Genomic DNA, 23,390 nt, shown 5'->3' with positions numbered 1-23,390 from the left:
GCGGGGGACCACTTCCAGCCCTCCGAAGTCGTCGAGCTGTCGGGACTAGGCTCCTGGAATGTCCAGTGCCCTCCTCCGCCGTGTAGCGGGGGACCTTTCCAGCCCTTCGAAGTCGTCGAGCTGTCGGGACTAGGCTCCTGGAATTTCAACCGTGTTCTAGTTCTTGTTCTTGTGGCATTGTGATCCCTAGTGTTGGATGCGAGAACTGGGCAGTTAAGTCTGGGGAGCGGCATGTGGGAGCTGTGCTGCGAACCACCAGAGGCCTCATTGCTCTCTTTATTTTCTTCCTGCTGGGGGCTGCAGAGTTGGACACAGCTCATCTTTATTGTCAATAGCGTGTCAATTTGACCTGGCATTCCTGATGCTGCGCCCTGCAGTACTGGGCTTTGGGAGCTTAGGGATAGCTGGCCTAATGTACTCTCTGGTCTACTGTCTTGTGAATTATCTGAGATGTCTGGGGCTGAGGCATCGTCATGGCCTGTGGCTGCCTGGACATTTGATAAGAGTTCTAGGTCAGTCTTGATACTCTGTCCTGGATACATTTCATCTGCGTCATAGGCTGGTGGGTGTGCTGTGGGTGCGGACATTATTCTTCTGTGTTGTGTGTAGGCAGGAGTAAGGTTGTAACGCCACCGGGTGTTATTGTCAGCCTTACCTGCTGCAAGTATGTTATGTCAATTCCTAGGGCTGAGATCAGTGTCAAAATGACTGTACATGTCAGGGGTGAGACAGACTCAGGGGATGGTGCTGTATCTTCAGAAAGGGCAACAACACAGCTGTTCGCTATGTGTACCGTGATCTGTAGTCTTGGGTCTTGTGTGGGCTGTCTGCTCATCTCCTAGAGTTATCTTTGAGGTGGGCAATCTGTGGCATTAAATGTGGCAATACTAATCTCCTTTTAACATGCGGCTTTGTAAATATGCCCACATTTCTGGATAATGCGTTGGGGAAGGGTGTCTTTGTAATAGTCCTGTGAGACCGGGTGATGGTTGCTGCTGCAGCTGGTCATGCAACTCGTGGGCGTGATGCTCACAGACCAGTGGAGCGAGGGTATCCTGCGGATCTCCCTGTCCCTCTGGGCAGTTGGTGCTTGGAGGAGGCGGTGTGAGTGAATGCTGGTGGGCGATATCAGGGCTTTCGCTATTTACTACACTACCTACTGACTGAACTAATTCTGTGGGGTGGGGCCCTTCAGTAGGATATGAGGTTGATGGGGACACCAGTGGTAGGTGTAAAGGTATGTCTTGAGTGTCGTCCACAGAAGGGGATTTCTGTGAGTACTGTAGTCCCTCAAGTGTGAGTTGTGTGTTGTCAGTGAGGGATATATACGTTGGCACTGGGAGGCACAGTCTCACTAGATGCAATGTAGATGCCCTTATCTCAGTACCCTGTGTGAGTGGGATTCCCAACAAGTCCCACGCTCTATATATCAAGGAAATTTGGCTTCTGTTAAATTTCCTATGGGTTTGTGCGCTAACGTTCTGCACTGATATAATTTTATTGTCTAATATGTGCAGAACTACCTCAACTGGTTGTTGTCCACTATAGCTCATCTGTATCTTGTAGTGAGATATGTATATATGTATATGTACTATCGCTGCCCTTATGTGTCAGTTGTTGGCACAGTGTAATTCCCTATCATCCCCTCAGTGGAGCCTGCAGTGCTCATGGGGGGCAACTCTGATATATCTGTAACACTTACTATACTGTATCTTTACAGAAACTCTTCAGTTATCAGTGGCAGATCCACACATGGGGATACATAAAAATGCATTTACAATCTCCCTAGTTATTGAATCTCACTAACAACCCAGTCTTCAAATGATGTTCACAAAATATTTGCAGCAGTATTTAGCGGGCCCTTACCCAAAAATAATAGGATTGGTATGGGACCAGTCAACATAAGAGTACGAAATAAATATTTTTCCAATCAACCTACATGTGTTTATAATCAAACAAAGGATGAACAAAAAAGAAAGGGACAATGTGTACCTAGATATTATGGTCTCACTAAAGTTAGCCCAGCCTCTGTGTCAGCCAGTGACTTCCAATACTCTGGCCATGAGACAAAAACAATAATAAAAAACGAATTACTCCTTTGAACCTGATAGAAAAACTCTATACTTGGACACTAAGCAATAACAGACAATCTTAAAAAAAAAGTAACTAATAATTAGCAGCTTAGTACCTGTGTTTCAAAAAGAGAGAGCAATGTACAACAGCGCACGCAAAAAAGAGAAAAAACAGAGGGTACTTTTAACTGGCAAAAATACACTATTCACTGTTATATATATAAACACTTAATCTTACCGGGGTACCACTTAAACTTAAAACAACACAGGCGCCATCCGAAATGCCGTTAGCTACTCGTATTTCAGATTTTGCCTCATCCCTATTGACTAATGAAATAGAGGGTTACCTCGTACATCCTCCTTCAATCCAGATGCATCCTGTTCAGTTGACTTCTACCATCACGTCGAGGTCACCAAATGTTGGAGGGAAGATTAATTACGGGTCAGGAAGGCGGGGGCTTGGCGCAGGGCTCAGAGCCTGCACCGGAGAGTTGGTGAGAGAGAGCCGGGGACCTTATGGGACAGCTTAATTTGTAACCGGTGCACCTGGAACACTTGCTTTAAAAATAGGAGAAAATGGATATATGAGCCTTTGAGACTGTTCCTGAGAGTTGTACAAGTTTTATTAGAAGACACAGCTTCTAGAAATATTCAATGATACCATAAAAACCACATAGTACTTGGTCCTGCTCCTAGCATTCTCTCAAAAGTCGCTTGGACCAGTTTGGATTTACAAAATACAGTTTACAGCTGCTATGAGAGAGAGAATATACTTTAAGTACACTTGTGAGCTTTGAGGCAGATTGCATAGTAAAGGTTAAGCACATATTATTGGGTACACTCACCACTGTATACAAGTTATATCCTGCAAGTACAAGTTAAACACCTTAAATGCAGTGAGGATAAAACAAGGTCAGAGAAAACGTAACATTTCAAATGGCGAAATATAACTTTGAATGCAAAACGGAAAAAGCATTTCATACAGCTGAATATACAATAGAGCAGCGGATCCTAAGTAAATGTAACAAGGGCTTCTCGAGTAACCCTTTGGAAAAACTCCTGTCCGACACCCAAGTGCAGACGAGGAGTAGTTCAACGATATTCCTGTTGACCTCCTTTTTATATTGTTCAGGGGTGAGAAGCCCATGGTCACGCCATCTCACGTCACCTCGAACCACATGCCCTTCCATCGTCACTTACTGGCATACCCGGTACCTTCCCATCCATAAGTGTAGATGTAGCCTCTTTCTCATAATTGTGGCACGTACGCCAGTCTAGACTGAGTTCCTGCCAATCTGACTGGAAGTTTGTCATTAATTTATCATGGACGACAGAAATGTGTTATTATTTCTTCGAAGGATTCTATTCATGCGTTTATGTGCCAGTCTGTGATATTAATTTGCCACATTAATCCTCATTTATCGGACGTAGCTGTGGTGGGAACTTCCCATGTCCCCGTTCACAGCTGGTAGGTGGGGGGCCTGGGGTGTGTTGCAAGATTAAGGAGGAACTTGAACTTTATCGTTCGTGAACCTAGCATACAGTAGGGTGGGGGCCCAATCTAATGGCGGAGTGCGGAGCCACGCAGAAAAGTGGAGCTCGGGGAAGCTTGGGTCAGACCTGCTTTCTGCTTCTGCTTTAGGCTGAAAGAAAATGGCAGTGGCTCAGGCCAACGTAACTGAGGCCTATAGCTTCCAAGCAGCAGGGCCTACGTGCAGTTCATGCTGGCTAAGTGATGAGTGTCCTTGGATAACTATGCAGTGAAATGTTCTCCCTCCGTCATTCCCCCCTCTGGTTCATATTTGAACCAATCAAACATCAGTAAACATCATATGAACTGCATACTTAGCTGGAGATGGGGGAAGTGGCCAGGGCGAGTTATAAAGTAGTTCCAAAATCCTCATCTGGTCCCCCTAATCTCTTACACATTGTCTCATAGGGAAGTACCAAGTCTCTCCCTGAGAGAAGTGGTGGGCCACTATGTACCGGGGCCTGGTACTGACTTTCAGAAGGGACCTGTGCTAAGTGAGAGTCAGGGATGGTACGCTCTATGTTCAACACTGCTATCTCTTCATCTTCCCCTTGTCCCCAGCGTATACCTGTGTACACACCTGTGTAGTTCATCTCAACTTTCTTAGACCTTAATCTTCTAACATAATGCAACATAATCTGTGTTCCAAAATACAACAGCAACAATACACATAAGGTAGGCATTACAAATTTTAGTACTGCAGACAGCCATGAAGGCATCCAGTCCAAGTTGGACCAATTAGCAAAAAGGTCTGCTGTTGCACCTCCGTCCTCATGCATCTCCTGTCCCAAAATGTCCAAGTCCTTAATGGCCTTTGTAAGTGTTACATAGTCCGCATCATCGGCCAATATCAAGGCACAGCAGAACGACTTTCCCATTCCGGCTCATCCACCACTATTCATCGCAATTGACTGGTCCAAAACATTGTGTTGTCTCAGAACCATGAGTCTCAAGGTCGTAGTTCTTCTTTCACGGCGTTGAACCCATCACGGGTGTTGTTGACAAGCTGCATCCGCTCGTACCTGGTCACTTGGAGCCAGCGAGCATTAGCTTTGGTCTGGAACAGGGGGTGAATGCCCCCGAAGGAAAGTTCAGCATCGGACCATTCCACTTGTTGTTGAAATAGATATTGGCCTTCAGGTGTAGAATTGGTCTCCACTGACAAGGGCATGTGTCATGGGTATGGTTACATCGTTGATGTTTGGGTGAGTGGCATTTCGATGGGGGTTTCGGGAAGGTGAAGTATCCTAGTGTTTTAAACTGATACTCCCAAACCTGCATCATGTCAGCAGACACTCCCATATCAAGGTAAACCTCCATTCTCTTGTTAAATTCTACTGAATCAGAAACAACAGTAAATGTAACATAGTTGTTATCCCACTCTGAGGCGCTTACTAATGCCTTATTTACCTTTGCTGACTGGAGCTGAATCTGACCAAGTATGCGGCAAAGGAACAGGTGTAAGAGACATTTGGCAGTTGGCGGTGGAATCTCTTTGGGAAAGATCAATTTATCGGGGTGAGATCAGGTACCAAGTCCCAATCTGTGGGGTCTGCTTGGGGTGAGGAAGGTGTCAAGGTGTGTGGTGCATAGGTGTCATAGCTACTGCTGGTGCTTATCCCAGTTTGCTCGTTACCAGGAAGTGTCTTGTGCATGGGGTGCCCTGTTGAGGCGGCACTTTTAAGGTTGCTGGTAGCTCTTTTTTCTTTCTCTAATCGTACTGCTAACCAGTGGAATATGGCTACTGAAGCTACAAACATAACAAAGAAAATAATTGCAATTGTACATATCTTTTTCATTGAAAGCTTGACAAAACTCTTTTCCTTTCCCTCTCAGAACTTCTAATTCTTTGACTCTCTTCCGTAAATCTTTAAAAACTTGGCTCTTCCCCCAATCTGGTTAGTCCCTCTGTCCCTCCCACTTCCTACCAGCGCCAGGAAACCCATGGTGTCAGTGCGCTCTACAAGCACCCCTTACAATACAATACAATACAATACATGGAGGGTGGTTCTGTTGCTGTGTCGCAGTCCGTAGGCCATCATACGATCTCCACTTTCTTGATCTTGGATAGTTAGCTGGCACATGATGTCCTTCTCTCGGTCAATGTTCAAATCTCGAATGGTGCCAGGTGGATCCTCACTTGGCTTCGATGAATGCATTCCTTTCTGGCTATTCGGACAGCTGTGGGTGAAAAGTCAATTTGCAAGTGTTCGCTGAATTTGAGGTCTCTCCTCTTCCGGACTGCTTATACAAAGATGTGTGTCCCAAAGCAGATAGGCGGAAGTTCATCAGAGATAGGACCCTTGTTCTTAGTCTTTGATATCTGAATGGTAAAGAACTTTGGAGCACGCATTAGTGCACATGAATAAACAAACAATTCAGCTTTCATATTCTCATAAGACCCTTTCAGTGTCTACTTGAGGTCTGATGGAGAGAACAACCACATTCATTGATCTGTCAGTGGCGAACTGGTGAGATGTGAGGTGATGATCAGAACTGGGAGTATTTCTGAGTGTGAACAAAGGAATGGGAAGGCCATAGAACCACTTCTTTCCAATTGGGGCACTTATTTTGCTTATCCTGGCTTTGAGCAGGCCGTTGAGGCACTCACGAATACCATTACTTTGGGGGTGATAGGCTGAAGTCAATTTATGTTTTTACTCCTAACATTGTCGAACTTGTGTATAGAAAAATGACGCTTGAAAAATGGCTGCCACTGTCACTGCGAGTCACTGCGAATGGCGTCCAGTAACTCCCAGTGACATGTGACCTCATGAAGCAGGAAGTTAGCTGCGGCCGTTGCATCATAATGGACACATGGACCGGCTTCAATTCACCGTAAAAAAGGGGCACACCACTACCATGATGTGTCTGTATTATTGACATCTGTCAAGCATGTCAACATGGTCAATGTGGAGCTCTCTGAAAGGACCCTTGGGCCTTGGTATTGTTGAGGCTACTCTTTTTACAGTTGGATTAGTTGAATATTGTTGACAAATGAGGCATTGATGAACTAAGAGTTGTATCTGTTCTTGTGCATTGGGGATGAACCACTCTGTTTGCAGAGTTGTGGACATGATATCACGAGACCTGTGTAGGAAGGTGTAACTGAGCGGGGCTATTTGCAAAAGATCTGAAACATCCCGTAGTACTAAATAAAGTCTGAAACATCCCGTAGTACTCCCCTCTCCTTCCACAGCTCTTCGTCTTCAGGTGGGGCACTTCCCTGTATCTCTCTAAGGCGCAGCTGTGCAATGAAATCATAGTGCTGTGTATTATCAATAGTGTATGGGCATGATGGATCTTCTTGCACTGTTGAGGGTGCATTTTGGGCAAGCAGAATGGGGGGACACAGTCATTTTGTGCTGGGGATAGAGATGGTGCATGTCTGCCTTCTGGCTGCTGCCTGTGCTGAGTAAAGTGATGGCAATGCTGTCTGCTGTACAATGTCTAGAGAGTCTTAGTAGTCATTCTGAAGTGCTTTTACTACTGCAGCTCCTGTGTATCTGATCCCTTTTTCTTCATTAATGGTAGAAGAACCATCAACGAAGTATAAGTCAGATATACAACCACCTCTAAAGACCGCCCATTCTAGTCTGACAATATTGTAATACTGAGCATTGCTTACTCCCTGCATACGTCCTTTTAACATTGAGATCTACTTTATATCTGCATTCATTTGCGTTTTCCTAGCACTGGGCATGTGTGAAGTAATAGCTGTACACAGGGGTGCATATCTGGAAACGTATTCCTTATCTCTTCTTAGCCATCTGCACATACATATTCCTTACTAATTGTTTTACCAAACTGAGTGGTCTTAGGCCACTCATTTCTCTTGCTCGTTTCCACAGTCCAACGTATCTATGCACATACATTTCCCTTCTCATCAATCTCATTGTTCGCTGCCAACTACAGGAAGCCTTTTTCCTGTTTGGCTCTACGCCCAGAATATGCAGTTGGCCAGGAATGCTACTTATGAACGTGGCCCGAAAATAAAAAGAAAACCCTCAATTAGCTTTTCAGTACTTTTTAATATCTGAAAACATGTGTTGTCTCTACTTGCAATATGCAAAATATACGTATTGTATTATAAAGTAAAGATGGCTTATTTGTAATGCACATGTTCACTCAGAATGGTATATTGACGATAAACAGCAGATCTTTATTGTATTCCATGAATCCACTTTAGAAGGATGAAATGCTCAATAGACCTAGCAGCACATGATCTCGTGACTTTATCGAGTCAAGGCTCTCACAAACCCAACCCATGTTAATTAAGTGTCATGTATGTTTTGTAAACGCGGTATATTCTAGAATCGGACCTATGTTTATCTGAAAAGATATGTGATGCAACTAGTGTGCATCCCATTCCAAACCTTTATATCTCTAGCTTGTGCCTGTGTCAGCTGCTGCTGAATTTTTGGAGGTAGGAGTAAATTATTCTATTCAGTTGCTCAGTCTTGCAATATTTGGTGAAGTTTATAGTGTGAATTATAATTGATCATCTACATAGAGAGACATTCATATTCTTTTGAAACTGAAAGTATAACTATCTATTTCTGAATGAAAATGCGAATAAAATACTCATCGTCAGCGTGCAATGGGACACTGAAGAGGGCAGTCTTCAGGCCAACGATCAAACAATACGGCATAACTTGAGGAATTTTTGTTTGACAGACATCATTCTGGTCGGTGGTGTATCAGGAATAGAGAAAGTCATTGTGTCGTTCTCACTGAAATACATTCTCATTTTTAATTTGGCCATGAGATCACGTCCCAAGAGGTTTACTGGGGACTGTGGTGTGTAAAGTAGACGCTGTTGAATACGTTTACCTCCTATTTCTATTGGTACTGGCTCTGTGAAAGGGACCCTTAATATCGCCCCAGAGAAATCTAGTGTGTTTGCGCTCTGCTTGGAAATGGGCAGTGCCCCCTCCTTGATACAGGAGAATGTGGCACCTGTGTCAATCAAAAAACTATACGTGTTGTTGTTAATCATGACATTCACAACTGGGTCCTCTCTAATATTTGTAAGACATGACAACACGGGACACACTAGAGTCATCTGTGGGCTGTCCTAACTTGAATATCCTCCATCCTGGTACTGCTGGATGATGCCCTGTGAAACCGAATTGATGGGGGGCAGTACTGTAGCTCCCTGTGATACATGAGCTTGAGTCTGGGGCACCACGTGGTACACAGGCATGTGTTGCTGAGGTAGCTGTTGTTGTATGTGGTCTTTTGTTACCTGTGCGTTACCTCCTAGTACATTTAAGGCACCTTGTGAAAAATTAGCGACAATAGTCACTTGACTCACTGGTGTAGCTAGCCTAACTGCATCAAGAGTCTTTGTTTTGTTTAATTTTTGCTGTTCTAGTTTAGCAGCTGTGTTCTCAATAGCTAATTGGCTTGTTTGTGACATTAGAGATCCGATGTCGGAGACATCGGGGAACTTCCGGCGCAGTTCGTTCCATAGTGCTGATCTTATTTTATTGAAAGGATCATCATCTAATTCTGAATTAGTGGTGGAAAGCCTTATGTCGATGCGTGAAAACATATCCTCTGCATCCTTTCCAATCAGGGAGGTGAGCAGGCTTTTCATATCCCAAATAGCCAATGACACACCTGTAGTGTCATTTTCAAAGGCTTGTATCCACTTTCCCGCACCCTCTGTGAGGGGTGGGAGTTCTTTCTTCAAGTTTTCTTTGTCCGTTAGGGACCAAGTGACTAAGATAGGGGGGTCATTGACCTCTTTGGCCAGCAGGGGCAGCTGGTGTGTTACCCCTGTGGGACTTGTGTGACCATACCTGCGTGCGTATTTCTGCCAGACCCTTAGGCCTTGGCGCATGTAGGTGTAATTCCAATCGTCATCTCCTGCCTTCTGCAAGATACATTCTTCAGCAGTGGCCATTTGCTCTGGCTTAAAAGATCCATCTCGGGGCCAGACATTCTTTTGAGATCCATTAGCCTTTGTCCAGCCTGCCAAGTTATGTGAGAATGGATTGACATAGTAGTCAGACCCTTCTCCGAGTACTACTATCTCATTTGGCGTCAGACCATTGATCAATGGTGGACTTGGCCTGTCAAGGGTCATGTGGTGCAGTGCTCTAGAACTGGTGGTGTGCAGATGTGCTGTACCTGATACCTCATATTCCTGTTGGACGTCATCCAGTCGCCCATAGTTACCTAACGCTGCAATACTTTCTATCTCTCTTCTTCTCTGCCTTCTCCTCTTTTCTGCCTGTTCGAGCATTTTTGACAGATCCAATTCATCCTTATCTAGCTGTGGTGTTACTGGTCTACGTGGTATAACCGCTGGAGGTGATGTCTTGGTATTGTAATTAGCGTCTGATGGTGGAACTTGGGGCACACCTAAGTTGGCTGTGAGGGAAGCTGCTGTGTTGCTCTGTGGTGTGGCTACACTTTGTGCTTCCTGATGTAAGTCTACCCATGGCCCTTGCTGTGGCATGAGAGTTGGGACCCCACCACTGTGTGGCCCTACCTCCTTCGCACCACTAGCTAATTCATTTGGTGCTTGTTGTTTGTTTTTACTAAATTGGCCCAAGTCACCCATCAGCGCTGTCATTCTTTCCTCTACACTGTCTAGATTTAATGACAGTCGCTGGAGTGTTGCTGTATTTCCTGTGGGGCCTCTTGAGTACTGTTTGTGTGACATGTCCCCTTCTTCTCTACCTGTTCTTTGGCATAGGTCACATTCTGCCCTCCACCTGCTGATATCTTTTTCAGCAACTACTTCAGAGTGATATTGTTCGCTGTCCCTGTTTTCTTCACTGAACTGTAGCTGGTGTTCTTTCTCTCTGTTAGGACCTGTGTTAAGGGGCTGCCACTCATTATACTGCCTCTGTGTATTGTAATGCTGGTGGCTCGGGAATCGGAACGGGCCATAATGTCTAGTTCTTGTTCTTGTGGCATTGTGATCCCTAGTGTTGGATGCGAGAACTGGGCAGTTAAGTCTGGGGAGCGGCATGTGGGAGCTGTGCTGCGAACCACCAGAGGCCTCATTGCTCTCTTTATTTTCTTCCTGCTGGGGGCTGCAGAGTTGGACACATCTCATCTTTATTGTCAATAGCGTGTCAATTTGACCTGGCATTCCTGATGCTGCGCCCTGCAGTACTGGGCTTTGGGAGCTTAGGGATAGCTGGCCTAATGTACTCTCTGGTCTACTGTCTTGTGAATTATCTGAGATGTCTGGGGCTGAGGCATCGTCATGGCCTATGGCTGCCTGGACATTTGATAAGAGTTCTAGGTCAGTCTTGATACTCTGTCCTGGATACATTTCATCTGCGTCATAGGCTGGTGGGTGTGCTGTGGGTGCGGACATTATTCTTCTGTGTTGTGTGTAGGCAGGAGTAAGGTTGTAACGCCACCGGGTGTTATTGTCAGCCTTACCTGCTGCAAGTATGTTATGTCAATTCCTAGGGCTGAGATCAGTGTCAAAATGACTGTACATGTCAGGGGTGAGACAGACTCAGGGGATGGTGCTGTATCTTCAGAAAGGGCAACAACACAGCTGTTCGCTATGTGTACCGTGATCTGTAGTCTTGGGTCTTGTGTGGGCTGTCTGCTCATCTCCTAGAGTTATCTTTGAGGTGGGCAATCTGTGGCATTGAATGTGGCAATACTAATCTCCTTTTAACATGCGGCTTTGTAAATATGCCCACATTTCTGGATAATGCGTTGGGGAAGGGTGTCTTTGTAATAGTTCTGTGAGACCGGGTGATGGTTGCTGCTGCAGCTGGTCATGCAACTCGTGGGCGTGATGCTCACAGACCAGTGGAGCGAGGGTATCCTGCGGATCTCCCTGTCCCTCTGGGCAGTTGGTGCTTGGAGGAGGCGGTGTGAGTGAATGCTGGTGGGTGATATCAGGGCTTTCGCTATTTACTACACTACATACTGACTGAACTAATTCTGTGGGGTGGGGCCCTTCAGTAGGATATGAGGTTGATGGGGACACCAGTGGTAGGTGTAAAGGTATGTCTTGAGTGTCGTCCACAGAAGGGGATTTCTGTGAGTACTGTAGTCCCTCAAGTGTGAGTTGTGTGTTGTCAGTGAGGGATATATACGTTGGCACTGGGAGGCACAGTCTCACTAGATGCAATGTAGATGCCCTTATCTCAGTACCCTGTGTGAGTGGGATTCCCAACAAGTCCCACGCTCTATATATCAAGGAAATTTGGCTTCTGTTAAATGTCCTATGGGTTTGTGCGCTAACGTTCTGCACTGATATAATTTTATTGTCTAATATGTGCAGAACTACCTCAACTGGTTGTTGTCCACTATAGCTCATCTGTATCTTGTAGTGAGATATATATATATGTATATGTACTATCGCTGCCCTTATGTGTCAGTTGTTGGCACAGTGTAATTCCCTATCATCCCCTCAGTGGAGCCTGCAGTGCTCATGGGGGGCAACTCTGATATATCTGTAACACTTACTATACTGTATCTTTACAGAAACTCTTCAGTTATCAGTGGCAGATCCACACATGGGGATACATAAAAATGCATTTACAATCTCCCTAGTTATTGAATCTCACTAACAACCCAGTCTTCAAATGATGTTCACAAAATATTTGCAGCAGTATTTAGCGGGCCCTTACCCAAAAATAATAGGATTGGTATGGGACCAGTCAACATAAGAGTACGAAATAAATATTTTTCCAATCAACCTACATGTGTTTATAATCAAACAAAGGATGAACAAAAAAGAAAGGGACAATTTGTACCTAGATATTATGGTCTCACTAAAGTTAGCCCAGCCTCTGTGTCAGCCAGTGACTTCCAATACTCTGGCCATGAGACAAAAACAATAATAAAAAACGAATTACTCCTTTGAACCTGATAGAAAAACTCTATACTTGGACACTAAGCAATAACAGACAATCTTAAAAAAAAAGTAACTAATAATTAGCAGCTTAGTACCTGTGTTTCAAAAAGAGAGAGCAATGTACAACAGCGCACGCAAAAAAGAGAAAAAACAGAGGGTACTTTTAACTGGCAAAAATACACTATTCACTGTTATATATATAAACACTTAATCTTACCGGGGTACCACTTAAACTTAAAACAACACAGGAGCCATCCGAAATGCCGTTAGCTACTCGTATTTCAGATTTTGCCTCATCCCTATTGACTAATGAAATAGAGGGTTACCTCGTACTTCCTCCTTCAATCCAGATGCATCCTGTTCAGTTGACTTCTACCATCACGTCGAGGTCACCAAATGTTGGAGGGAAGATTAATTACGGGTCAGGAAGGCGGGGGCTTGGCGCAGGGCTCAGAGCCTGCACCGGAGAGTTGGTGAGAGAGAGCCGGGGACCTTATGGGACAGCTTAATTTGTAACCGGTGCACCTGGAACACTTGCTTTAAAAATAGGAGAAAATGGATATATGAGCCTTTGAGACTGTTCCTGAGAGTTGTACAAGTTTTATTAGAAGACACAGCTTCTAGAAATATTCAATGATACCATAAAAACCACATAGTACTTGGTCCTGCTCCTAGCATTCTCTCGAAAGTCGCTTGGACCAGTTTGGATTTACAAAATACAGTTTACAGCTGCTATGAGAGAGAGAATATACTTTAAGTACACTTGTGAGCTTTGAGGCAGATTGCATAGTATGGGTTAAGCACATATTATTGGGTACACTCACCACTGTATACAAGTTATATCCTGCAAGTACAAGTTAAACACCTTAAATGCAGTGAGGATAAAACAAGGTCAGAGAAAACATAACATTTCAAATGGCGAAATATAACTTTGAATGCAAAAAGGAAAAAGCATTTCATAGCAGAATATACAATAGAGCAGCGGATCCTAAGTACATGTAACAAGGGCTTCTCGAGTAACCCTTGGGAAAAACTCCTGTCCGACACCCAAGTGCAGACGAGGAGTAGTTCAACGATATTCCTGTTGACCTCCTTTTTATATTGTTCAGGGGTGAGAAGCCCATGGTCACGCCATCTCACGTCACCTCGAACCACATGCCCTTCCATCGTCACTTACTGGCCTACCCGGTACCTTCCCATCCATAAGTGTAGATGTAGCCTCTTTCTCGTAATTGTGGCACGTACGCCAGTCTAGACTGAGTTCCTGCCAATCTGACTGGAAGTTTGTCATTAATTTATCATGGACGACAGAAATGTGTTATTATTACTTCGAAGGATTCTATTCATGCGTTTATGTGCCAGTCTGTGATATTAATTTGCCACATTAATCCTCATTTATCGGACGTAGCTGTGGTGGGAACTTCCCTTTTCCCTGTTCACAGCTTGTAGGTGGGGGGCCTGGGGTGTGTTGCAAGATTAAGGAGGAACTTGAACTTTATCGTTTGTGAACCTAGCATACAGTAGGGTGGGGGCCCAATCTAATGGAGGAGTGCGGAGCCACGCAGAGAAGTGGAGCTGGGGGAAGCTTGGGTCAGACCTGCTTTCTGCTTCTGCTTTAGGCTGAAAGAAAATGGCAGTGCTCAGGCCAACGTAACAGAGGCCTATAGCTTCCAAGCAGCAGGGCCTACGTGCAGTTCATGCTGGCTAAGGGATAAGAGTGTCCATGGATAACTATGCAGTGAAATGTTCTCCCTCCGTCAAGCTGAAAACACACTTTAAAAAAAATACGTATTTTTAAAAAAAAGCCTCATCTGGGTTACGGTCCCCGAGACTGAGGGGAAGAGGATCGTAACCCCCCACCCCCCGCATACTTCAAAATAAAACCACAGAGGGGTGGCGGTTCCCGGTGCTCGGGGCACCTTACAAGCCCCCCACTATGAAAAAAATTGCCCCAGAAATTCCCCCCCCGGGACCTAATGAATAAAATGGACTTCTATTTTTTATTTCCCTTATCCACCGCTTACGTATACCATACACGTGCCCCCCGATTTTTTATTTTTCTACCCTACCCCCTTTCCTTATTTCTCAACTATTTTCTTGTGAGTCGCTTCTAGCGACGAACAAGATGGCTGCCAACACTTCCTGGTTTGGAGTGTTCACGCACGGTTGACAGCCAATCAGCATGCAGCTCGTGCTCGGAATTAGCATTTAAAAAACCTTAGAAAAACACTGAAAAAACCATAGATTTCACACATGTTATAGTTAGCTTGACATTTCACCCATACAAAACCATTGAAATTCCCCTGTTATTGTTAGTTCAGCTAACAATAACTCGCGCGCCCGCAATGCACTGCTGATGATGTCACATATTACATCACTCATGACATGGTCAGTGACATCACTCATGACATCACTGATGACATCTCAAATGACATCACTGATGACATCACTGATGACATCATCCAATGAATGTGTGTCTTTCTGAAAAATACATATTTTTTATATATCTATATCTAAAGGTCGATGGAAGAATAAATGGGTAAATAAGTGTTTAAATGGATGGATTTTTTGGAAAATTGATTGTATAACTGACTTATTAGGTGTATCTTAGTGAATACATGTATTAGCGAGTAATGTTTAAATATGTAAATATCTGTATCAGTGTCTGCATGGGTTGGTGATTAGCTACATGAGTGTCTATATGGGTTATTAGTTGGTTTTTTGAGTATCAGTACAAGTGTCTGTATGGTTTGGTGGGGTTATTACTTAGTGCACAGATGCATGAACAAATGACTCACTGTTTGTATGTGTTTTGAAGACAGCATGTGTGCAGGACTGTAAGGGTGGATGAGTGTGTGTATGGGTGTGTTAGTGAGTGAATGACTGTCTCAATAGTATCTTTATGAGTAACTACATAGGTTTTAAACTAGTATATGTGAGTATTGATGTATATAAGTGAGTATATGTGAGAGTGAGAGATTGGAAGAGTTCCTGTAAAAATAAGTATGTGTTTCTATAAGTGATTGTTTAAGTGAGAAAGTATGTGTAAGTTTCTGTAGAATTAAGTGTAGTGGTGTGTGTATACCTGTATATGCAAGTAAATGGATGTTTGATAGTTCATTTGCATGTGTGAGTATATGTGTGTGAGTAACTCTATGGATAAGTATCAGTGTGTAACTCGATGTATAGTTGTATGAGTACATTTAATGAGTGAGTACATGTATGAGTGACTATATAGAACTGTTGGTAAATGAGTGGATGTGTATGTAGATGTTGGAATTACCTAATAGGTTGTTGTAACTGGTATTGGTATCTCCATTTAAAAAAAAATGTAGTTTCTATTTTTGAATGTGTACATCAAGGGTTATATTAGGGTGAGAGAAGGTCTGCCACTCTTTCACAAGGATGATGTCATCAGTGATATCATCAGTGATGTCCTTTGAGATGTCATCAGTGATGTCATGAGTGATGTCACTGACCATGTCATGAGTGATGTAATATGTGATGTCATCAGCAGTGCATTGCGGGGCGCAAGTTATATTTAGCTGAACTAACTATAATGGGGGAATTTCAATGGTTTTGTGTGAAACCTATGGTTTTTTCAGTGAATTTCTAAGGTTTTTTTAAATGCTAATTCCTAACTGTAATGTCCCTGAAACCTATGGTTTTTTCAGTGAATTTGAAAGGTTTTGTAAATGATAATTTTAAAATGTATTAATTATTATATTTCTTTCTTTTTATAGTAATTTCCTACATTTCTATTATAAATACTTATATTTATTTTATTTTTAAAGTTACATTTCATATTTTTTATGTAAAATAATAACAAAAGTAAATTAAAAAAGAATGCACTGCTAGTGAAACTGCCTGGGTGAATTTGTAAGTGTTTGTTAGGGGCAGATTTACAACCCCCTTGTGCCTCTTTTACATCGCCATTGCATCACTTTTCTGATGCAGCGGTGGTGCAAAAGATGCGCCATGGTGTGTGGTATTTAGAATGTGACTTATCTGGGAGGTGCGTCACATTGTAAATCCCTGTACCAGAAGGAGACATTCCTACATGGGGGTGCGCGGGGGAGGGGGCTATCCGGGACAGGAACACCTCCTAAAAGTGGCTGAGTGAAATCTACAAGATTTCACTTTGTCACTTTTGGGCTCATGCTGTGTCAAACTCCTGCAGTAGCTTGAAGCAGGTGCTAGGATTGACACAGCATTCTGAGCATAGGGCCCCAGGGCATTGCTGGAGATGAGTTGCACTTGCAACATAACTCAAACAATGCACCACCTTTACAGCACAGATACATCATATATCTGTGCCATTTTTGTCCCATGGTACACCGCATTGTAAATACGGCGCATCCATGGTGGTGGTGTCACGGTACACAATAACTGGCATATTCCTGGGGATATGCCAGTTATTGTATATGTGCCCATTGGTGTTTTAATGTAGTGAGTGGATTACTACATACAGATGAATGAGTCACTACAAAACTAAAACAGCAGTGAAAGAGTGTTTGGTGGAAGTGTAAGGATACATACTGGGGAATTAAAGGTATAAAAGACAAATTTTCAAGTACATAGAAGACTGCATGCATAGTCTATAGGGGTTTGAAGCAGTCTATGGCCTAAGGCCTGTTTTAATGCATGAGCACTTAGGTACTGAGTGGATGATTACAGTTTTGCAAGGAAAGAGCCTGATTGAATTTATAACAGCCTCAGTTGTACCACAGTATATAGATAAACACATACTGCTGAATGGCTCACTACAATATTGAAACAGTAGTGTGAGAGAGTTTGCTGGAAGTGTAAAGATGCAGACTGGGGAATTGAAGGTATAAAAGACAAGTTTGCCGGTGCATAGAACACTACATACACTTTCCACCATGAGTACATAGGTACTGGCTGAATGATTACAATTGCGCAAGGAGAGTGTGTGGCTGAATGTATAGCAGCTTTACTTTTACAGTGTATAGATAAGCATATAATGCTGTATGGTTCACTAAAATACTGAAACAGTAGTGTAAGAATGTTTGGTGAAAGTGTAGCGATACACACTGGGTAATGGAAGATATAAAAGGCAAGTTTGCTACTGTATACAACAGTGAATGCATAGTCTATAATGATTTAAAGCAGAGGGATGGGGGGTGTTCCGGCGCAGGAACACCTCCTAAAAGTGGCTGAGTGAAATATACAAGATTTCTCTTTGTCACTTTTAAACTCATGCTGCGTCAAAACCCTGCACTTGCTCGAACCAGGTGAAAGGATTGACTCAGCATTGTGAGCATAGAGCCCCCGAGCATTCCTAGAAATGCGTTGCACTTGCAATGCAACTTAAGCAATGCGCGCCTTCACGGCACAGATACATCACATATCTGTACCAGTTTTGCCCCATAGTGCACCACATTCTAGATACGGCACATCCCTGGGGATATGGCAGTTATTGTACATCTACCCATTAGTGTTTTAATATAGGCAATGGATTAGTACACACCGATCTATGAGTCACTACAAAACTATAACATAGAGACTGGGGAATTGAACATATAAAAGGCAAGTTTGCAGGTGCATAGAAGACTAGAAGATTAGTACCTAAAAACTAATTTGAAGCACGTAAGCCACAGCCATTACAACGCCTTTCCATCACCACAAAGCCATATTCATGCTTATGCCTTTATCACGCGTGGTAAATGTATACTAGTTGTAAAAGCATGCATGGTAAAGGCATGTGTGGTAAAGCCATATGCGTGCTAATGAATTCGTGGTGATGATCACGCGTGGTTATGACCGCGTTGTAATGGCTGTTTTCCCCCAGGACACTGCAGGAACCGGGTCTGGGTGCGGCGGACTCCAGGGCATCAGGCAGCCTCCCTCACACTATATAGAAATCACCGGGGGGTGGTCGTTTTCGTGGTTTGAGGGCCGTCATTGAGGCCCACACAGTTAATTTTGTAGGGGGGTTGGTTTGCATGCGAAAATGTCGCAAGAGGTTTGTAAATGTGATACACATTGTTTTACTTTGATTTCCTTTCTATGTTGTAGTCCATCCATAGAAAATATAACTTATTGTACAGCCAGTACTGTTCAACCCTACTGTCAAACATCTTACTATAGTATTTTAAATTATAAATATTATTTTTGTTGAGGACCGTCCCCGTCCACCCCAAAAAAAACGAGTATATAGTTTTTTTAATTAACTTTTATTAAAACAACAATAACTGTAAACGTAACTTAAAGAAAATGTAATAAACAACTAGAAAAATAACTTTAATAAAACAATATTATAAACAAATTGTGATGTGGACTCCAAAGGACGTTGGGTAGGTAATCTGCAAAACAAAAAAGAGTTAAAAGTTATGTAGATGTGACTAAATAAGGTGAAGCATTACAGGTGATGGTAACTCTACGATTCTAAGTGTGCAGTGTGCCTAGTACATTTCACTTCTGTTATAGTCCCGCGTTCAAGTGTTTTCTATATGGAAGTGCCTACTGGGTTACTGACAAAAAAGTGGCACAACGGGATTGTAAATACGCCTACTTATTTCTACTGCATTGCAATGGAGCCATTGTATATCTAGGCCGCTGTGCTTACCTTGTATAAACACTGCGGCCACCGGAGTTCACAACTTCAATTCAACTCTGCTTCTACACGTTAAAGTAGACAGCAGTGTCTATACCTTTCAAAGAGAAAGAGAAATGATGTCACAGAGGGTGAGAGAGAGAAAGAGAGAAAACAACATTAAAACTGTCTCGCAGAGTCTGGAGTTGAGATTTTTTCTTGAAAAGTCAGGCGCAGATTTACAAGCTCCTTGCGCCACTTTTACCATGTTAAAAGTGACACAAAAGTTGCACAATAAGCTTGTAGATCTGTTTCTCAGACTGTTGTACCCTATCTGTTGTCACTGCTCGGAGGTAATTATACATTTCTACACAGTCAAACTGCTCCACACTACCCACTCTCTCCTTTCACAAATAATTTATTGTTGTTTCGGAAACAAAATTCTTTGCTCACCTAGTGCCATGGCGTGATTGAGAGAGGGTGCTCTACGTGTTGAAGAAGCCTTCAAAGTAATCAAGAGAGTTCACCACAGACTGGAGATAGCAGCAGCCAAAACTTTATAAAAGAAAGAGAAACAATGTGAGAGAGTAAGAAAGAGAAAGTGAGAAAAAAGGACATTACAACGTGGGAGAATCACAGACGACGGGGGGAGGTGCCTGAAACCAGAGGTGCAACCACAGTCAAAAATATCGGGGGGGCTAGATTTTGTTTTCGGGGGGGGGGGGGCTTAACTTCAAGCAAAAAGAAGAGTGTAGCTGCAGGGGCTTTAAGCAGGGGGTGGGGACATCAAAGCCTCATTAACAAGCAAAATGTCCTTAAAAGAACTGTGAAGTACTCGGGTGCGACTGTATGTGGGCCCAGGAAGCTATCTGATCCTAGCTGAAGCTCCGTTAGCCCAGTGTTTTTTTTGCGCACCTGCTGCATACTACACATGCTCTCGTTTCACAGATAACTTGTTTTTCTTTCGGAAACAAGCTTCTTTGATCACCTTGTGCCATTGCCGTCGTCCTTGTTATATAATCCATCGTGAAGCTCTACATCGAAAAGATATTAAAAGAAAGATGTTATGATTGGTAATTGTTACTATATTAATTTGGAATTAGATAACACCGCGCTTTTATACATGTTCCTTCTCACATTTCTACGAACTGTTTGTATTGGTAATATTCCGGACATTTCAGAGATTATAAAAATGTTTCTGCTATTGGGAAAAAAATGTAAACATGTAAATTAATACACTATATAGGAGTGTGTTCGTCTAAAACGGTAAGCCTCGTTTTTGTATGTAGTCTGCTACAACCGTGACTTCTTCCGATGCGTACTCAAGCCTCACTGCTCACCTTTTCGTGGAAAAGACACCTTCTGCATAATTTAGTCCCGATCTCCAACAAAGAAGTCTCATATATGGTGCCGAGTCTTGCTATCTCTATGGCTAACGACATACTCCTGCTCCCATCATCATCATCGCAGGTTCTTCACCCGCTCAGTGCTTTGGGCACCACTAATTTAGTGACTAAAGAGGCCACGCATGTAGTAGTGGGCCCCATGTTCGGTACTTTGGGAACAACTCTAAAATGGCGTACAACACATGCGCTCTGTCTTTTTTATACATAGGGTCACGTGTGTAGTGATGAATGTGCTGGATGGGTGTGGTATGGGTGTATACCAGCCATGAGGGAGTGTGTGTGTCGATCTGACAACTAGACCTGCAACTAAAAAATCGCTACAATGGAAATATGGGCCTTGTACTGTTGTACTGTTGTTGTGTTTTCCTGGTAGCGTAAGCACAGTAGGGTGTACTAACCTATTCAGTCTCAATTAATTTACCACCTCCCCCAGTGGCTTTTAAATGTTGGGAGAGGGGTCAATAATTGTGCTGACGTTTATCCTTTAGCCTGCAGTACTATATTGTTTTATATAATGTATTACTCTTCAAACTATCTTTGCTTATGAGGTACGGCCACTATTTTCGTAATTGGTTTTAAAAGTAATATACGTTTATTTAAAGTTTTTAAAAACTAAATACATAAATATATGTTTTTGAGCAATTAGAATCCTTCGCGCCGTACGCGTACGGGGTGCCGTACATGACATCACGCGCAATAATTTCTTCTTTTTTTTTTTAAATGCGGAGTACGCATTTTGGGTGAAAAAGAAAAAAAACGCCAAGGCTGCTTTATTGTTAATTAGCCTCCGGGGAGGCCAAATCCCAGGGGCAATTTTTTTCATAATGGGAGTCCCAGAGGGTCCCCCCTGCACGGGGATCGCTACCCCCCGGGTCTTTAACTATATGTATGTGGGGGGCTCATGAGCCCCCCAGAGTTCCGGGGACCGCCTCCTTCCCCCCGATCCTCCCCAGGGCCTCTTTTTATTAAAAAAACTGAGCAAGGGAGTTGTAAATGTGGTATTTTGCTTTCCTTTCTGTCTTGTAGAGGATCCAGGGTAAATATAAAGTTTTTTTGTACAGCAAGTACCTTTCTGCCTGTTTCCATAGTAACAGTTCATGGATCAATTGCGTGAGTACAGATGTTAGAAGTTCACCACAATATGTTGTTAATTGAAATAGTTACTGTGCTGGAGAATTATATTTATTTTTTTCATAGGAACTGTTAGTCGTAGAAGAAGTCAGTGGAAAATTTTTGTAAGCGATTCCTTCCTGTTCGGGGAGTATTAGGGTAACGTGCTCCAAGCGGAACTTTACGAAGCTTAATGTTGATTGGCTGTGAAGTACTAAAAGTAGAAGGTTTGGCAGTCATTCCTCGCTTGTCTGTGGAACAACATGGACATTTTATTGGCTAAAGTGTTCCGAGCACAAGTTTGCTCTTTGTTGGGTGGGAACGGTTCACTGTTGTCAGTGACATTGTGATGCATTTTCCGAAGGAGCATAGGGAAAGAAAGTAGTAGAGGGCAGGTTAGGAACACTATTAACTCTGTACAGTGCCCATAAGGTCATGGAGAGGAATTATGAGGGAAACCATTTTTTATATGTTTCAAGGGCCATTTATATAATTGCCGTGTGGTGTATAAATCGTGGCGGAAGAATGATAGTGTCTTGCGCTGTTTTTTTTAACAAGTTTGTAGGTGACACACTTCTTAGGAGTACTATACTTATAATGTGGTGTTTACTTTCCTGATGGGGCGGTGTGGTTGCGCAGCAAAAAAATCAGTCTAGGTTTCAAACAGTTTTTATTAAGCAAATACAAATAAACCTTCTTCAGAAACTGTCGCTGTATATATGAAAGGGGTGACAATTAAGGATGGAATTTCATAAAATATCAGTTAAGCGTGGCTATATACTTTTTTTTTGTGCCACAGTTTGTAAAAGTGTTGCCCCACATTCTTGATGATGTAAGAGGGCATCAGTTACTTTTAGATAAAGTGCTACAACAATCACACCCGCACTACATTATCTCAGATCAAGAGAACATGTAAAAAACAGTTAAATACAAATGATTTCATATGACATAGAAATGCATACATTATTATTTTTCAAATTTGTATTCTGTAAAATTCAGGAACGTGCTGTCGTAGTGCTTAGAGGTTGCAGATTGTTCCGCTAATAAATCACATACTCAATAAATAATATATAGGATGGTACTCTTATAATATAAAGTACAGGTCCTATATATTCTTTAGGGAGAAGGTGAATAGGAACCACAAATAAGAATAGAAATTAGAAAATAACATTCAGAAATGTAGGGTTTATTAAATATTTAAAGTAACAAAGTATGCATAATAGCTATATGTTTTTGTTCTGCTGTTTTGTAAAATATGGTTCTTGATCAAGTACTTTTTAATATTTTAAAGCTATATTACAGATGGCGCTGAAAAATCTCCCATTCCTCTTCTGTAGCAATAGGACAATCTATAATAATATAATGATTGATACCATTGTTACAGTAAAAAGAAAAGGAAAATAAAGTTATGTATTTAACAGAACATCCATGAAGAAATACCTTTGAGCGGTAATTATTACTGAACTTCTTTTCTCCGGGAGGTGAAAAAGTTTGATCTTTGTGGTGACGGATCATAAACTCCTCTGAGATCATGACGGTGAGAATAATAATATGTATATATTCTCACAGCACATGATCACAAAGATCACCAAGACTGTTAATGTTATAATATACATATTAACAGTATGTGATCTCTAGGGGAAAACACAATAATAAGTGGAAGATGGTGACATTGATTGTAAATGTTTAGGGTCTGCGTCGACGGGTCACCAACACCTCTCAAGCTAAGTACAGTGTCAATATTATAATATAAAAACTCACTATATATAAGGTGAAAGGAGCCAGAAAAGGAGCAATGCTTGTTATAATCTATCTGTTTCTAAGAACAAGCTGCTGACGTTACAGAGAAAAAGCGAAAAACATGCAA

Source organism: Lissotriton helveticus, chromosome 4_1, assembly GCF_964261635.1.
Source record: "Lissotriton helveticus chromosome 4_1, aLisHel1.1, whole genome shotgun sequence".
NCBI lineage: Eukaryota > Metazoa > Chordata > Amphibia > Caudata > Salamandridae > Lissotriton > Lissotriton helveticus.
The sequence above is the reverse complement of the archived record's forward strand: the minus strand, read 5'-3'. Positions refer to the sequence as shown.